Here is a 15,786-nt window from a genome sequence, read left to right as displayed (position 1 = left end):
GGCAACTCTGAACAACTAGTATTGGGAATAAGTGGGACCAGTGCTTCAAATGTTGGAGGATATTTCCAATATGTTGAGAATATGGTGGGACAGACAATACCATGGGAGAGGGGGGGGGAAAGTAAAATTTATACATACTGGTTCAAAAAAAAAATCAACTTACATGAACCGATGCTGAGTGAAACAAGCCGAACCAGGAAAATATCGTACGTAGCAATGGCAAGATCGTGCGGTGATCAGTTATGACAGACTTGGTTCTTCTCAGTGGTTCAGTGATCCAAGGAGATACCAAATAAACTTTAGATGGAAAACGCCATCCCCAATCAGAGAGAGAACTGTGGAGACTGAATGTAAATCAACACATGTTATTCACTTTTTTTCTCCTGTTTATTTTCCCCTGTTGTGGTTTAGCCCTTTTCTTCTGATTTTTTCTCTCCCAACATGATTTATAAAGAAATATGTAAAAAAGAAAAATAAATGCACATGTATAACAAAAAAAAATGCTCTTTTCATATGTAACTGGGGCAAATAAAAATTAAAAAGAAACAAATCTCACTGGTACAGGTGGAGCAAGCTGAAATAGGCATAAATGTGAAAATGATCTGAGGTTACCATACCCCAAGCTCAATATGTATCTTCATTGCAATGTAGTAGCCAAGTAACACAAATGAGCTGTGTGGAGAGACGATGTTTATGAAAAAGGAAATGAGAGTCTCCTGTCCTGGGCTGACCACATCTGAAATATTGGCTTGAGCTCTGAGCTCCATATTTTAAAAAGGACACTGATAAGTTGCTTTGCATTCAGAGGAGGGAGGGCAACCTTTGGATGGTGAAAGGCCTCAAGCTTATAGGGCCTCTACACTTGTGAGGATGGCTTGCCAGAACCAGCATTCGTTCTGGAAAAGAGAAAACTCAGGGAGGTACCAAAGTGGTCTGCAAGTATTTGACTATTTGAAAAATTGGGAGAAGCACTCAAAATACAGTGATAAATCTCCCAGCTAGTGTGAGCTGGTCTTCTGCAGATGGGCTTGGGAAATGTGAGTTAAGGGATATTCAAATTCTCCCTCTCACCAAAAAATGATTCCATTTCCTTATGCCCCCAAACTCAAATAGTATAGTCTATGTACAGCTAGATGGTGCTGAAGTGGATAGAGCTCTGGGCCTGGAGTCAGGAAGACTCCTCTTTCTGAATTCAAATCTGACATTAGACATCTAGTAGTCAAGCGACCCTGGGGAAATCACTTCCCCCTATTTTTTTCAGTGTCCCCCTTGTAAAATGAGCTGCAGAAGGAAATGGCAAACCACTCTATATTTCTGCTAAGAAAACCCAAAAGGGATGACAAAGAGTCAGACGTGACCAAAATGACTAAACAACAATAATATACAATAGATTAAATTTAAAAAGTGTTCTGCTTGGGCCCAGGAGACATAAATCGGTACAGTAGGGCTAAGTTGCAAAGAGGCAAATCTCATCTAGAAAATGGGACAAATGCTTTGCCCTCACAAAGCATACAGTAAGTAGTCTCCCACGAGGCATCTTGATGGTTACTTTGTGCTGTACAACCCAGCTGAGGTCCCTTTTCCCTTCAAAACCCTTATTATTCTGCGGACCTTCAAATAGTCACATAAGATGAGGAAAAGGAAAAAAAAAAACTACTTGCTTAAATTCATGGTCCAGCCAAAAGTACAACCCCCAAGTCATAGATTTATAAACCTGGAAGGGATCTGCAAGTCATCTGGTCTGACTGTCTCCATTTTACAGCCAGGAAGGCTTTAAGGTAGACAGGGAAAATGGGTGACTTGCTTCTCCAAGATCATAGAGTGAGTTAGGGGCAAAAGTAGGACTAGAAGTCGGGGATTCTTCCTTTTAATGCCCTTTGACATTTAATTTGCTGATTTCCAAATAGGAGGCCTGCTGAAAGCAAGCAACAGTTCAGAGGAAGGGGTAGAACATTTTTGACTGGGAGGGGAGCTTTCTGGATCTCAGATGAGACCCCATAGGAGACTTCTTGCTCATTACCCAGTCTACTGATTATTACCCCATCACGAGTGTGTGTGGGAGGTTTAGAAACAATTCCAAACTACTCATTGCCACCTTATAATTCTGACCCATATGTCAAGTCTAGAATATAATTACACTTTTCAAAAGACTAATGAGTTGCTCTCTGGAATATATTTTGCCATTGCTAGAAGAGATCAATAATCTCTTTCTCTCCTGTGATGTCAGAGTTGATGAGGGAGGAGGGACATAGGGCATAAGGAGATGGAAGAAAGGAAACAAGCATTTATCAAAGTATTTATTAGGTGCTAGGAATTGTGCTAAGCACTTTACCAACATTACCTTATTTAATCCTCACCAAAACCCTGAACAGTAAGTGCTATTATTAGACCCATTTTATAGTCAAGCAAATTGAGACAGGTAGAAGACTTGAGCAGGGGTATACAGCCAGTAAGTAGCTAAGGTCAGATTGGAATTCAAATTCCAACTTCCAGGCTCCAGGAATAGCACTCTATCCAGTGTGCCATCAAGTTGGGAGCTAAATGAGCTGTCCGGTCCAATATGCTACCAAAGCTGTTCAGAATGTGGTATGGAGAATGCCAGGAAGTTTAGCTTCTTTTGCCTTTGATTTTATTAAGGATGACTTTTCTCCTGATTTTTTTTTACTGAGGCAATTGGGGTTAAGTGACTTGCCCAGGGTCACACAAGATTTTTTTTTAATACAAAAAGAAAGAGAGCAAAAAAACAAAACAAAACAAAACAAAACAAAAAAAAAAAAAACCCAATGGACAGACCAACATTTTTCCTGCTATTAAATTTACCATTCCAACTAGAGGTATCTCTAGCAAGATAAGCAAACCATTGCGAGAGCTTTGGCAGTAAAAGTAATGGAGAAGGGAAACTAGGATCGGTGTGGTTTGTGACATATCTAGGGGTTCACCCCAATTCACTTGAGAGTGAACCTCTGGGAAATATTATCTAGATTTGAAATAATCCATGAGTCTCCATGCTCTCCAGCCCATAGCTAAGCAACTTGTTTACTTCTAGCAGTCAAAAATGTGCTTAGTTCCAAATCCAGCCATTAACTCAATAGCATGGGAAGAAAAGTTGCAAGAACACATTATCCTCTTCAATCTGGAAGGTATTTCCCTGCAAATAAATACCCGATCAGCAAGAACCACATATACAAAGGGAATAATCAAGCTGGGAGGCTCATGCCGGGATCCCATATGGTCTAGGCACCTGCATAGAAAGGCAACACACATATCTGATGTAGTTGAACCACTGATACCTCTTATTAATGTCAGGGCTCTGCTTCCCCTGGGCTTCTCAGACCCGTGACTGCCTCTGAACTGCTCTGTTGGACACTACTTCACAGGACGCTGCTCCATTGGGCATGGAGGCTGCCAGACATGACTCTGCTAGAAAGTGCTCTGCTGGGGACGGGGTCGTTGCCGGACACCTCCGGGCACGGCCCTGCTGGACACCAAATTGTGAAGTCTCTCTGAGGCTTTCTTTGCAAACCTCTTGTAGTTCAAAAGTCAGACGTGTTTTTATATGCCTTTAAAATAAACAAACAAAAAAACCCCCCAGCCTTCCTTATTGTAGCCATAGAAGAGGGGGAAAAAAAATCCACTTTTCAGGTTTTTTTTTTTTTTTGGGGGGGGGGGGCTTCTCATTGAGTGCTCTGTCTCGTTTCCTCCAGATCTGGCTCAGATGTCTCTCATCTTCCTGGCTAGTGCCCACAAGCTCATGTGTCTTTCTTAAGCTAAACTTCATTCGGGGATTTGGGGTCTCTGTAGGTAAACTCTCTCTAAGTCCCAGATAATCTGCCCAGGACCATCTGGCTCACCTGCGTTAAAAACGGGACTTACCACAAATCTTGACTGAAGCTTGCTTGATCTCCACCATGCCCCATGGCTTCTCATGCCCCATGAGTTTTCCCTGGCCACATCAGTAAACATCTCTTCCATTTTTGATGAAAATATCCTAAATAAACTTGCTCACGGTCTGAATAGTTATGGTGCTTATAACATGAAGATTATTCCAAGTGTCCCTTAGCTGCTACCTGCCCCCTGAGATCGCCTTCCATTTATACAGGTAGAGCTTGCTTTTCTATACTTCTCTCTTCCATCATACTGGGAGCTTCTTGTGAGGAGGAGGAGGAAGGTTTTGCCTTTCTTGGTATCCCCAACACAGTAAGCATTTGATAAATACTGACTTGGGTCCATCAGCGTCTTCCTTCAGCCCCCCTGACCTACAGCACCATTCCGAAGTTTGGGGATGACTGAAGTGGCTAGCGTGATCTGCTGGAAGTACATTCTATGGTCTAGAAGGCCCCCTAACTGGAATAATAGGTTACCAAGGAGTTGCCTTGGGGTTCAGCCCCCCTGGTCTGAATAGTGCTTAATTGGGTTTCCTGACCCTCCCGTAAGAACCAGAACCCAAGTGTATCTTCATCTGATTCACCATCTTCCCAGCTTTTATCAGGGCCACGGCAGTCTCTTTTGGGGTGTCAGTAGGTTCTTAAGAGACATAATTTAGCCACCTCTCTACTGCCCACCCAGAGGTCCGACAGACTTTCAGGAGGCTCCAGACTCAGATTTGGAGCAGTCCTTTGAAGTCATTGAATCCAAGCTCCTAATTTTACAGATGAGGGAACTGAGGCCCTGAGTTGAAGTGGTTTGTGCAGAGTCATACGGCTAGTGTCTGAGGCAGGATTTGAATCTCGTTTTCCTGACTTCAAGTCCTAGCCATGGTAAGACAACAGAGTTGCAACATATTGTCTTTGTACACTCCTCACTTCTCTCTTTCCTAAGTAAATCAAGTTGCCTGGTTTCTTTGACTTTCTATTGTTCCACTCTGCAATCTTGGGTCCCTGTATACCCAGATTTCTTAGAAAAACTATCACCTTGCCGAAATGTTGACAATGAATTTGATCCCCGAACTATTACTTACTTCCCTCCTAACTTTCCTGACATGAGAGGTCAAAGGTCATTCAAAGAGCTTCTAAATGTTCTATGGCGTCATGAGATGTAAGTGTCTACTGTATTCCAGGCATTGCATTATGGGATGTAAGGGTCTACTGTGTGCCAAGCATCGTGTTATGGGGTATAAGTACCTACTATGTGCTGGGCTTTGGGTTATGGGATAAAGACTCAAAGACAAAAACAAAACTGACCTTCATATCAAAGAATTCATATCCCATGGAGCAGAAACAATCTATATGTATAGAGAAAATAATTACCCAAATTTGTGTGTGTGTGTGTGTGTGTGTGTGTGTGTGTGTGTGTGTGATTTTTAGAGGACAAAAACATCTGGAGAGGGAGTTAGACAATATGGATAGACCCTTAAGCTGAGCTTTAAAGGATGTTAGGGGTCATAGGGGGTGTTCCAGGCAAAGGGACAACATGTACAAAGCCATGGAGACAGGAGATGGAATGTCATGTACAAAGAACAGCAAAGCAACAGCTTTGGCTGGAACAGAGTGCGTTAAGAGGAGTAATATGTAATAAGAGATGGAAAGGTAGGCTGGGGGCAGATTAGGAAGGACTTTCTAAGCCAAATAAATGAATTTCTGCTTTATCCTAGATCCAAGGCTCTTAATGACCTTTTCTGAGCCATTGTTCCTTTTCATTTGGCAATCTGGTGAAGGCTAAAGACTTATTAACAGATTTGTGCTTGTAAATACAGAAAATAAAATCCATATGGTCAAAAAAGAAAATCCTCGTGTTAAAATACAATTTTGTAAAAAAAAAAAATCGGGCCAATTAAGTGGTACAATGGGATAGAATGCTGGGTCTGGAGTCAGGAAGATTCAGCTTCCCGAGTTCAAACTGGGGTTCAGACACTTCCTAGCTATGAGACCCTGACCAGGTCACTCCATTCTGTTTTTGCCTCAGTTTCTTCATCTGTCAAATGAGCTGGAGAGGGAAATGGCAAACCACTCAGGTGGTTTGAAGAAAACCCCAAATGGGTCATGAGGAGTCAGACACAAGGGAAATGACTAAATAACAACAAAATCTAAAAATTAAAATAACAGGTTCCCAGACCCCAGGGTAGAGTCAATGCTAGAGACAAGAGGTAGCTTCTTTTACACACACACACACGCACATACACACACACACACACACACACACATATATATATATATATTTAAATATATATATATATAAATAATAGAAAGAAATAAACAGTTATATATATATATATATATAACTGTTTATTTCTTTCTATTATTTTTCTCTGAAAATAGGTAACATCCTCCATAAATCCAAATTCTTTTGCATGTTCAGTTCCTATACCACAGCAATATTTTAACCTAATCACATTCTGTTTGAGAGATTGTCTACAAACGTTCTCCCCCACAATTTTCTGCCTTTATATACTGGTCTTCACTACACAAGTTCTAGTTATACAAGAACATTTTAATTTGAAATAATCAAAATGATCCTTTTTATACTTCCACAATGTTCTTGCCTTATAATCTAGTTTAAGTTCTTTCTGAGACTACTCAGTCTCCTTCCTTTTCATTTTCTCCCTGGTTTCTTTGAAGTTCCTTATTCTTTGACAAGAGGTAGTTTCTTTAGGAAAATAGTGACAGGGTCAAAACTGTGCTTCAGAGTTATTATATTGACACCTGTATAGAGGACGGATGGCCATTAAGCCTCCTTCATCTTTTATCTCTGTGTCTCTGTGTGTCTGTGTGTCTGCCTTATCTGTTTCTGTCTGTCTCTGTGGGGGGGGGTATTTCTGTCTCTTTCTCTCTGTATCTGTCTCCCTTTCTCTCTCCCTCCCTCTGTGTCCCTCCCTGTGTCTGTCTGTGTCTGTCACTCTCTCTCTGTCTCCTATTTTCGGTTTCTCTCCATCTCTTTCTCTCTCGCTGAGAGTCTGTGTGTCTCTGTCTCACCCTCTCCTAATTCTTGCTCCTCGTGCGTAATACATCATTTCCTCTATCTGTGTCTCTGCCTTGGCCCCCAAGCTTGGTTCAGCAAGAGCAACTTAGTTATTTACAAATCGACTTTAATAGTATGTCCGCCGCCCCCCCCCCCCCCGCCCCCCGCCTCAGCCCCTCAATCAAAGTCCCGGCTTCTCAGAGATCCTCTGGACACGGCAGCTGAATAACATTGCTATTTTCTCTTGGCTCAGTGCTCATTTCTTGCAAAGAGACAGTTTAAGCCGCACGCTTGACAGTGGCTCCACAAAACTGGCAGGTGGCAATTGACAACTTCTGCCTGGCTTCCTCTAAACCTCTTCTGTGCCATGGATCTCTCAACCAATCTGCTGCTGCCTTCCATACCTTTTCAGAATACAGTCCTGAAAAACCTAAAATCCAAGCATAAGTTTGCAAAAGAAGCCAGTTACCTTGAAAAAGACTCATCCTCCCGAATTCCGATCTGGCCTAAAGACATTTATTAACTGTGTGACCCTGGGTAAGTCACTTTACCTCATTTGCCTCAGTTTATTCATCTGTAAAATGCATAAGAGAAGGAAATGGCAAGCCATTCTGGTATCTTTGCCAAGGAAATGGGCTCATGAAGAATCAGACCCAATGGAAATAACTGAACAACAAGGAGTAATCAAAATAATCTGAAAGAAAAGCTCTGGCTCACAGACCCCCCGTTTTTGAAACCCCATTCTCATCTATCCATCTTCATGGTCTCCCAGTGTCTTTCCAAAGATCATCTAGCTATCCCAATAATTCCTTAAAATTTACATCTCCAACTACTTTCCTCTAAACCATTACTAAGCCAAGTTGGCTGCCTCTTCTGGAACCCTGGACCGATCTGACATGTGCTCAGCTCTCAACATTGTATCACCACTTGTTCCAATCAGATCTCATCTAATTCCACAGCTTTTAAAGCTTCTCCCAATCAGTCTCAGAGGGCCACCATTCACAAAGCCAGGACAATTTTCAGCTGAATCGTACACTGGACAAATTGAACGTCCTCACGAAATGAAAGCCTCACCATGGTCAAACTGCCCCTTGAGTCTTCTCGGGCCTCCTTACTGTGTAACTTCAGCCTTTACCACCTTCTGACTCTACATGTACCAAAAGTCATTTCTGCAAAGCGTCGCAGCAATCTACCCCTTTCTAACACAGCCAGGTATCAGTGCTAGCATAAGTCACTCACCTGGCTGATCCAAATCACCCATAGTCCTCCCTGTTGGGGCCATAGATCCTTTCTTGATAGATATCCATTACAGGCTGGCCTGGAGTGTATAGAGGCCTATTAGGGTGTTTAGTGTTTTTTTTTCCCCAAGGTCATCTGGCAATCTCTTTGGATATTCCCTCTTTGATTAGAGATCTTTGTATTTAAACACATTTTTCTGTTTAGTCTCAGTTTCTAAGTACAAGTCTCCCAATTTTATATCACCAGGTGTTCTGTATAAGCCTACTTGTTCAGAAAATTTACAAAAAACAGACTGTTCATTTAGTGAACACCTATCTAACCCCTCAAATACCTACAGAACTTTCTCAGTACCATTATTTCCCAGCTGATAAGGCTTCTCAGCTCTGTCTAGTACTGTTTCCCATTTACTGCTAAACATCTCTGGGGATGCCTCAGTCTACCACAAACCAAGGTTTTATTATGGGTGGAATTGTGAAATGATTCAACCATTCTGGAGAACAATTTGGAACTATGCCCAAAGGGCTATAAAACCTCATACCCTTTGATCCAACAGTGTCACTACTGGATCTGGATCCCAAAGAGAACATAAAAAGGGAAAGGGACCCAACTGTACAAGAATGTTTGTAGAGGCTCTTTTTGTGGCGTCAATGAATTAGACAATGAGTGGATGCCCATCAATTGGGAAGTGACTTAAGTTATGTATATGAATGTAATGGAAGATTATGGTTCTATAAAAATGATGAACAAGCTGATTTTAGAAAAGCCTGGAAAGCTTTCCATGAATTGATGCTGAGGGAAGCAAGCAGAACCAGGAATACATTGTACACAGCAACAGCAAGACTGTGTGATGACTTGGTTCTTCTCAGCAATTCAGTGATCTGAGCCAATCCCAACAAACTTGGAAGGGAAAGCACCATCCCATTCAGAGAGATACCTATGGAGACTGAGTATGGATCAACACATACTATTTCATCTTTTTTTTCTTTTTCCAGCTCTATGACCTTGGACAAGTCCCTTTGTTCCTCTGAGCCTCAGTTTCTCCCTCTGTAAATTGAAATGGTTAAGCAGAGAAATAGGTGTCAAGGCCACAGGGCAGAGAAGTTTAGGGTTGCTAATCATGGGCCCTTCCCCTTTTTCTCTCCCTCCCTTCTGAGGAGAAACAAGGAGAAATACATTTTTGGACCAGAAAACATTAGCTAAGAAAAGACATGGCAGGGCACTCCTAGCTCAGAAAAAGGAAGACGGTGATCTTTATAGGACTCAAACATTGACTCTTTATGTGTCCATTATCCAAGTAGCCTTTATTCTCTAGGATTCAGACTTTTATCTGAAAAAAAAAAAAAAAACAACTACTTTTCTCCTGTTTCTCCACTTGCTTAGGAGGTCAGAGTGGACTTGATGGAAAGCCTCGGAATAGAACCTCTTAAACTGAGTGGGACCAGATAAACAAGAGGGAATTGGGAGCATAGAGTACAATTGCATTTGCCATTTTCAAAGCAACAGTGTTTGGTTAAATGCAGTATTTGTCCTAATTCCAGGAAATGTTGAAAGCTTCCTATTCCTTCTGAAGCTCAAGAAGGTGCTCCTTTACCTTCCCGAGGACAGGGAGATGTGGGGTCCAGCATTTAACTGGAGAGCGTCAGACTGACTCATGTTTGGGAGCCTTAGGGATGATAAAACCTAAGGTTCGGGGAAGGGTGGGGGGGTGATTTCAGCAAAACAAGGTGTTTTCTGTTGAAATAAAAAACTTAAGATACCCAAAGTCCTTTATAGTTCAATGAGTAATAAAAAGGTCATAAGAGAGCAGCAGAAGGGGCTGTGTTTATGCTATAGGAAAAGACCTGCTCCATCATCCCATTTGTTTCCTCCTTACATGAAGCCACGGAGGCACAAGAAAAGAGAGAAATCACTTTGGGGAAATAAAAACCATGGGCTCCAGGTGGACTTTAGCACTTCCTTTCAGAGGCACTTTTAAGGTTGTTAGATCTGCCCTCAAGGAAACTCACTGAAAGAAACAGTGCAAGGTTATTGTCCTTATTTTTACAAAGGGGACACTGAGGCTCAGAGAGAATATTATTAATGATTTATAATATGCAACGTGGAACTAGAGCCACCCTCCGGCCACTTAGGGGCCAATCAGGAATGGTTATATCATCCCAAAGAGGTGTAATGCTCCACAAGGAGCCAGAGGAGCCAGTCCTTTGAGCTGAATTGTAGACTGGATCAATTTAGCACACTCGTGCTATGGCGTCTCTGAAGCCAAATTACTTTTCTAGTGTTCTCAAGCATTCTTAGCATGTGACTTCAGGTCACCCAGTCCAGCAAATTATTCCAGAGGGATAGGGGATCGGACTTGGGGTTTCATTGTGGAGTGATGCCATTGATATAAGGAACTCCCAAAGGGGAAACGTCAGGTCTCCAACTGTTCTCCTTTTAGCAAGTTGGTGGGGACAATAAGAGGAGGAGCGAGTTACCCAGAATCCCCATTCATGATGTAAGAGCCAGGGATTGAATCCAGGTCTCTCCTTTCTCTCAGGTCAGGCTTGCTCAAATATTAATGCTGCAATTCACAGGTCTGACACTGCACCACATCATGCTGCCTCATTTTACCTCCATGAGGCAATTTCTTCAAGTGTAAAATGAAGAGAATCATACCTATGTTTCTTATCTTATCTCCCAAGGTGTCTTTCACCTCATAAAGGGATCTGCCCTATTACCTTGGGCATTCTCTCTCCCTGAACTTCAACTACCTCATCTGGAGGTAATGGAGATTCTAATAATTCTCATCCCTCCCAGCAACTCCTGGTGTTGGAGGAGGACAGTTTATCAACACGAAAGGGTTAGAAAAGTGGAGGCACTAAAGCTAAGATTCCTCTCTCTCTGCCCAGGCAAGGGACTAATTTCTTTTTTTTCCCCCATTCTCAATAGAATTTTGATCTAATTTTATATCATTTATATTATATAATTGATATATATCATATAAATATATTCTATAAATGATATATACATAAATATCATACATATTTATAGAAAAAATAGTTTTCAGTTCATTCATTTTTGTAAGATTTTGAATTCCAATTTTTTTTCTCCCTCTTTCCCTTCCTTTCCCCCTCCCCAAGACAGCAAGCAGTCAGATATAGAGCATACATGTACAATTATTTAAATATATTTCTATATTTGTCATGTTATGAAAGAAAAATCAAAACAAAAAGGAAAAATCGACGAGAAAGAAAAAGCAAACCAACAAATTAACAAAAACATGAAAATAATAAGTATGCTTCCATCTAGGCTCCATAGTTGTCCCTCTGGATATGGAAGACATTTTTCACAATGGACTAATTTCTTCCCCTAGAGGATGCAGCCTTGGATTCTTCTGGGTACATTTGAGCACAGCCTCCCCAGATGTGGAGGAGACCGGGGGTCCAAGAAAGCTTTTCCACCCAAGTACTACATAGAGAATGACAGGCTACTGACAGCTCAGCTCCCCTTCCATTTTTCTAAGTTTCTAACAGCCCTTTTCCCCCAAAGCAAGAGAGGTGAGGGCAGAGAGTTTGGGATGTGGAATCGGAGTTGCTGAGGTTAAATGAGGTGGGATCACAGTAGTGGAAGAAGAACACAAGCTCTGGAGTCAAAAGAGCTGGATTCAAATCCTGCTTGATACTCATTACCAGTGTGGGAAAGTCACAAAGTGTACAAGTTACAACCCCCTCAAGTCTCAGCTTCCTCCTTTATAAAATGAGGGGGGGTGGAAGTCATGGCCTCTGAGAGCCCACTAACTTTAGGTCCAGGAGCTCCTGCTCCTGAGGCCTCAGTTTCCCCTATAGCTTAGAGCCACTACAAGGACTTGAAGATTCTAAAGCTTCTGAAGGCCTTGTCATCTGTAGACCAAGGATCATGTGGGTGATCTCACATCAATCTCCTCAGGTCCCCAGGTTTCCCCTAAAGTTATAAGAGGGGCTTTAACTAGAAAGCCTCTGAAGGTCTTATCAGCTCTAAGTCTAGTAGCCTGAGATAAATCTCACATCAGATACTTCAGCTCTCCAGGCCTCAGTTTCCCCTATTGTCACTGGAAATGCTTGGACTCTAAAGCTTCTGAAGGTCTATGGCTGATCTCATGCATGTCCCCAAGCCTCAGTTTTCCTCCTCAGTATCAGAGAATTGGACTTTATGGCCTCTAAGTCCTTTTAGGTTATAAATCTAACATTTTGTGTGTGATCTCACAGCAGTTGCTTTAGTTCCTTAAGCCTCAGTTTCCTCCTCAGCAACAGGAGGGAGACAGTACAGCTCTGAAAGGCTACCAGCTCCAGGCCTAAGTCCTCATGGGTAATCTCACAATGGTCTCAGTTTCCTCCTTAGCCACAGGAGGCGACTGGGTGACTTCTGCAAGCTGGGCCTCAGAGCTGGTGGCTAACTTTCAGTGAGTCACATCAGTTCTCTAGACCTCAGTTTTCTCATTCCAGGGTGGACCTCTGGCAAGTGACTTAACCAACAACAAACATTGAAGTTCTAATTTGTGCTAAGCACTGAGAAAGTGCCCTTGTATACAAGGTCAATAAGTACATAAATCAGTAAATATTGGTAAATACAAAATGGGGGGGGGGGTGTCAAACAGGCAGAAGCAGCAGGCTAGAAAAGCCTCACCAAGGAGAGGAGGGTCTAGTGGAACTTTGAAAGGAATTAGATATTCGGAAAGCGAGAGGGGAAGAGGGAAGATATTCCCAGGAAGGAACATGGCTAGTGCAAATGCACGGGGACTGGAGATGGGGAAGGGCTGGTGAATAAACCATATGGGCTGGATCCTGAAGGATTTGATGTAAGGATGCCGTAAGCTTCAAAAGGGAGGCTGGAGCCAGATGGTGAAGGGTTTGGTGTGCCAAAGGTTTTACCTTTCTGGGCTCATTTCCTTCTTTGTAAAAGGAGAGGGGTAAGCCAGATGACCACCATTAAGGCCTCTTCCTACACATGGCTATCCCTCCTACTCTCCCCCTGCCCCCCAAGCTCGAAGAGCCAGGCAGTGGAAGTATTCTTCCTTGATTCAGACCTGTTGTGTCCTACTTTCTAGAGCCCCCACACCGGGGTGATTAAAATATCCTGCTTTCTAGAGCCCCCACACAGCGTGATTAAAACATACCTTCTTAGTGGAGAAGCAATGAGGCAGGACTCCCAAAGATGGTGGGAAAATGGAGTCTTTTTATATCCTCATACCCTTAAAATAACAAAAAACAACACTGGGCATGCACTAAATATATCCTGCACACCTGGGACTAGATAACTCGCTATTGGACGTAATTTGCCACGTGGTATCACTTCTGCTGGGTATCCCTCTGCTTCAATCACAACCCAGGCTGTCACCGACCCCTGACTTCTCAGGAAGGCCGAGAGCCCTTAAGGGAGATGGGGAGCCAAACCAGACATTGTTAGCAGGTTCCCTCTGGGCTGAAGGGTCTTATACCTCACCCAGAGTTCCCCCATTCTCTGTGGTCCTCTACACAGGCCGATACTTTCCTTTGGGTAGCTATTTCCCCGTACGGAAGCTCCCTCCACTGCTGCACTCATCTGTGACTAAATGACTCATCACCGCTACTCTATGGAGAGGGGCTAGAGATGGCTCGGATGGGCTCAAGAGAACCGAGTCTTACATTTTCAGTTGGAGTATTTATACCTCAGAAATTAGCAAATGCTTCACAGCAGACCTTGATTGGTTTGTTGAGTAAGAACATAATGAAGAAAAGGTGAATGATGCAGATTTAGTGTGTCATTTTTTTCCCTTAGAGAGTCAGTTGTTAAACATTTATCACTCTTCCTGCTATTATATGTCAAAAGTAGGAAATGAACCCAAGTTTTTTTCCAGAGTAAAAATATTATAATAATTAACTCATTTTAGTTGTCATTGTTTAGTCATTTTTCAGTTGTGTCTGCATCTCCATAACCTCATTTGAGGTTTTCTTGGCAAAGATACTAAAATTACTTGTCATTTGCTCCTCCAGCTCATTTAATAAATGTATATCATTTGTATGCAATACAATAAATGTATGTAAATACATAAAATGTATGTAATAAAATACATGTAATATTATATATATACATATATATATATATATATAATGTAATAAATGTAATCATACAAGGAAACTGAGGCAAACAGGTTCAAGTGACTTGCCCAGAGTCACACAGCTAGTAAGTGTCTGAGACCAAATTTGACTTCAGTAAGATGTCTTTTTGACTCCAGAAATAACACTCTATCCACTGCAGTACCTTTAAAAACACATTTTTCCCTCCTTTGTGGCTTCATAGAATGTATAGTAAAGGAAAAGTTAAGAGTTGTAATCACATTTACTCTTAATCCCCATTTTTTAAAAAATTCCTAAATTCAGGAAGAAGTTGGGAATCTCTGCCTTCATTTATATTAATATTTCAATTTCTAACCAGCTAACCCTGGCCTCTTGGTAGTAGAGGCAAAATTCAGGTTACCAGAAATGTTTGATACAAAAAGCAGCAGAGTGTATATTATAATATCTGTAAAAATACAGGAGCCAGGAGGGGAAGTTGAGGAAAGAAGAGACCCTTTCTTGTAATTTCTCTCCTTCCTTAAGGAAATAACCACAGAGGGTGATATCTGCCCAATATTCCTCTTGGAGATGCCGGAGATGTAGGATCCCTGCCTTCTCTGTTAAGTATTATTTTCCCTTCTTCTTCAACTATTTATCCTGCTTCTTTCAGGCTCACATCTGCACGTTCTAGCTTTTTTCCTTCTACCGTCAATTCTTCAAAATCCCTTGAGTTCTCAACTCCCTCCCTCATTTAATACAGACCATAGAGGGAATTGCCATCTCCCTCAGCCAATCAGAAGGGATTTCCGGTGGCCCCCTAGTTGAATTAGCTTTGATTGATTCAAGGAGGTGCCCAGACCTTTGGTACCTCATTCAGATTGATTGATGTGATCAATAAATGTTCTTACATGACAAAAGTAATTACTTTTAAGTGAAGTAGGCTGGTCAATTGGTGCCCTCCTTACACTGACTCCAAGGCCAAAGCTATTTACACTATATCACTGTTAACAGCCTTTGAAAAATGGCCAATCCCTACAGTCATTCATTCAGTTCATTCAGCATATACTGTGTCTAGAGCCCTGTGGATTAAAGGACATGGAAAATCTAAGAAGGCTTTTGATGCAGAAATCTGGAGCAATCCACAGATTTCAGGGATGTTCATCACTCTCCGGAGTGGAGGATTTTGAACCCATGGCTTCCTGACCTTTAATGCATTTAAATATCATAGTGTATTATTTGCAAGTGGCTAGCTCTGTCAGAGCCTCAATTTCCCTATCTATAAAATGGCAAGAAGAATGCATGTATTCCTTGACTTGCCTTGTAGAGCAGGCAGGAAGAAAATGCTTTAGGAACTGCGGATGACCAGGCACAGTTGCACTCTTGCACCACTGAGGGCTGTGCCGTCCTAGATTGATTTATGACAGAGCTGATGCATACATATGAGTATTGTTCTTTACTGCACTAGATTTTAGACTCTCTGAGTGAACTTGGGTAAGTCAATTCAGTTCCATGGGACTCAGTTTTGTTACCTGTAAAAGAAAGGGGTTAGACAGAATGGCTTCTGCCATCCCTTTTACTTCTATGTTCAGAACTATCTAAGTCA

General features: G+C 41.9%; 1 long non-coding RNA gene across 1 annotated transcript in view; it reads right to left on the bottom strand.

The window, feature by feature from the left end:
• The window catches only part of LOC141548537 (uncharacterized), a 49,557-nt gene extending 36,223 nt beyond the window's left edge, over positions 1–13,334 (bottom strand). The window contains exons 1-2 of the long non-coding RNA XR_012483995.1: positions 13,265–13,334; positions 164–344 (exon numbers count right to left, since the gene is read on the bottom strand). This is a non-coding gene — a long non-coding RNA (uncharacterized LOC141548537). The remainder of the gene's footprint in view (positions 1–163; positions 345–13,264) is intronic.
• Positions 13,335–15,786: the final 2,452 nt, after the last annotated feature.

The sequence above is a fragment of the Sminthopsis crassicaudata genome, chromosome X (assembly GCF_048593235.1).
Source record: "Sminthopsis crassicaudata isolate SCR6 chromosome X, ASM4859323v1, whole genome shotgun sequence".
Lineage (NCBI taxonomy): Eukaryota > Metazoa > Chordata > Mammalia > Dasyuromorphia > Dasyuridae > Sminthopsis > Sminthopsis crassicaudata.
This window is presented reverse-complemented; position numbering and strand designations above follow the sequence as displayed.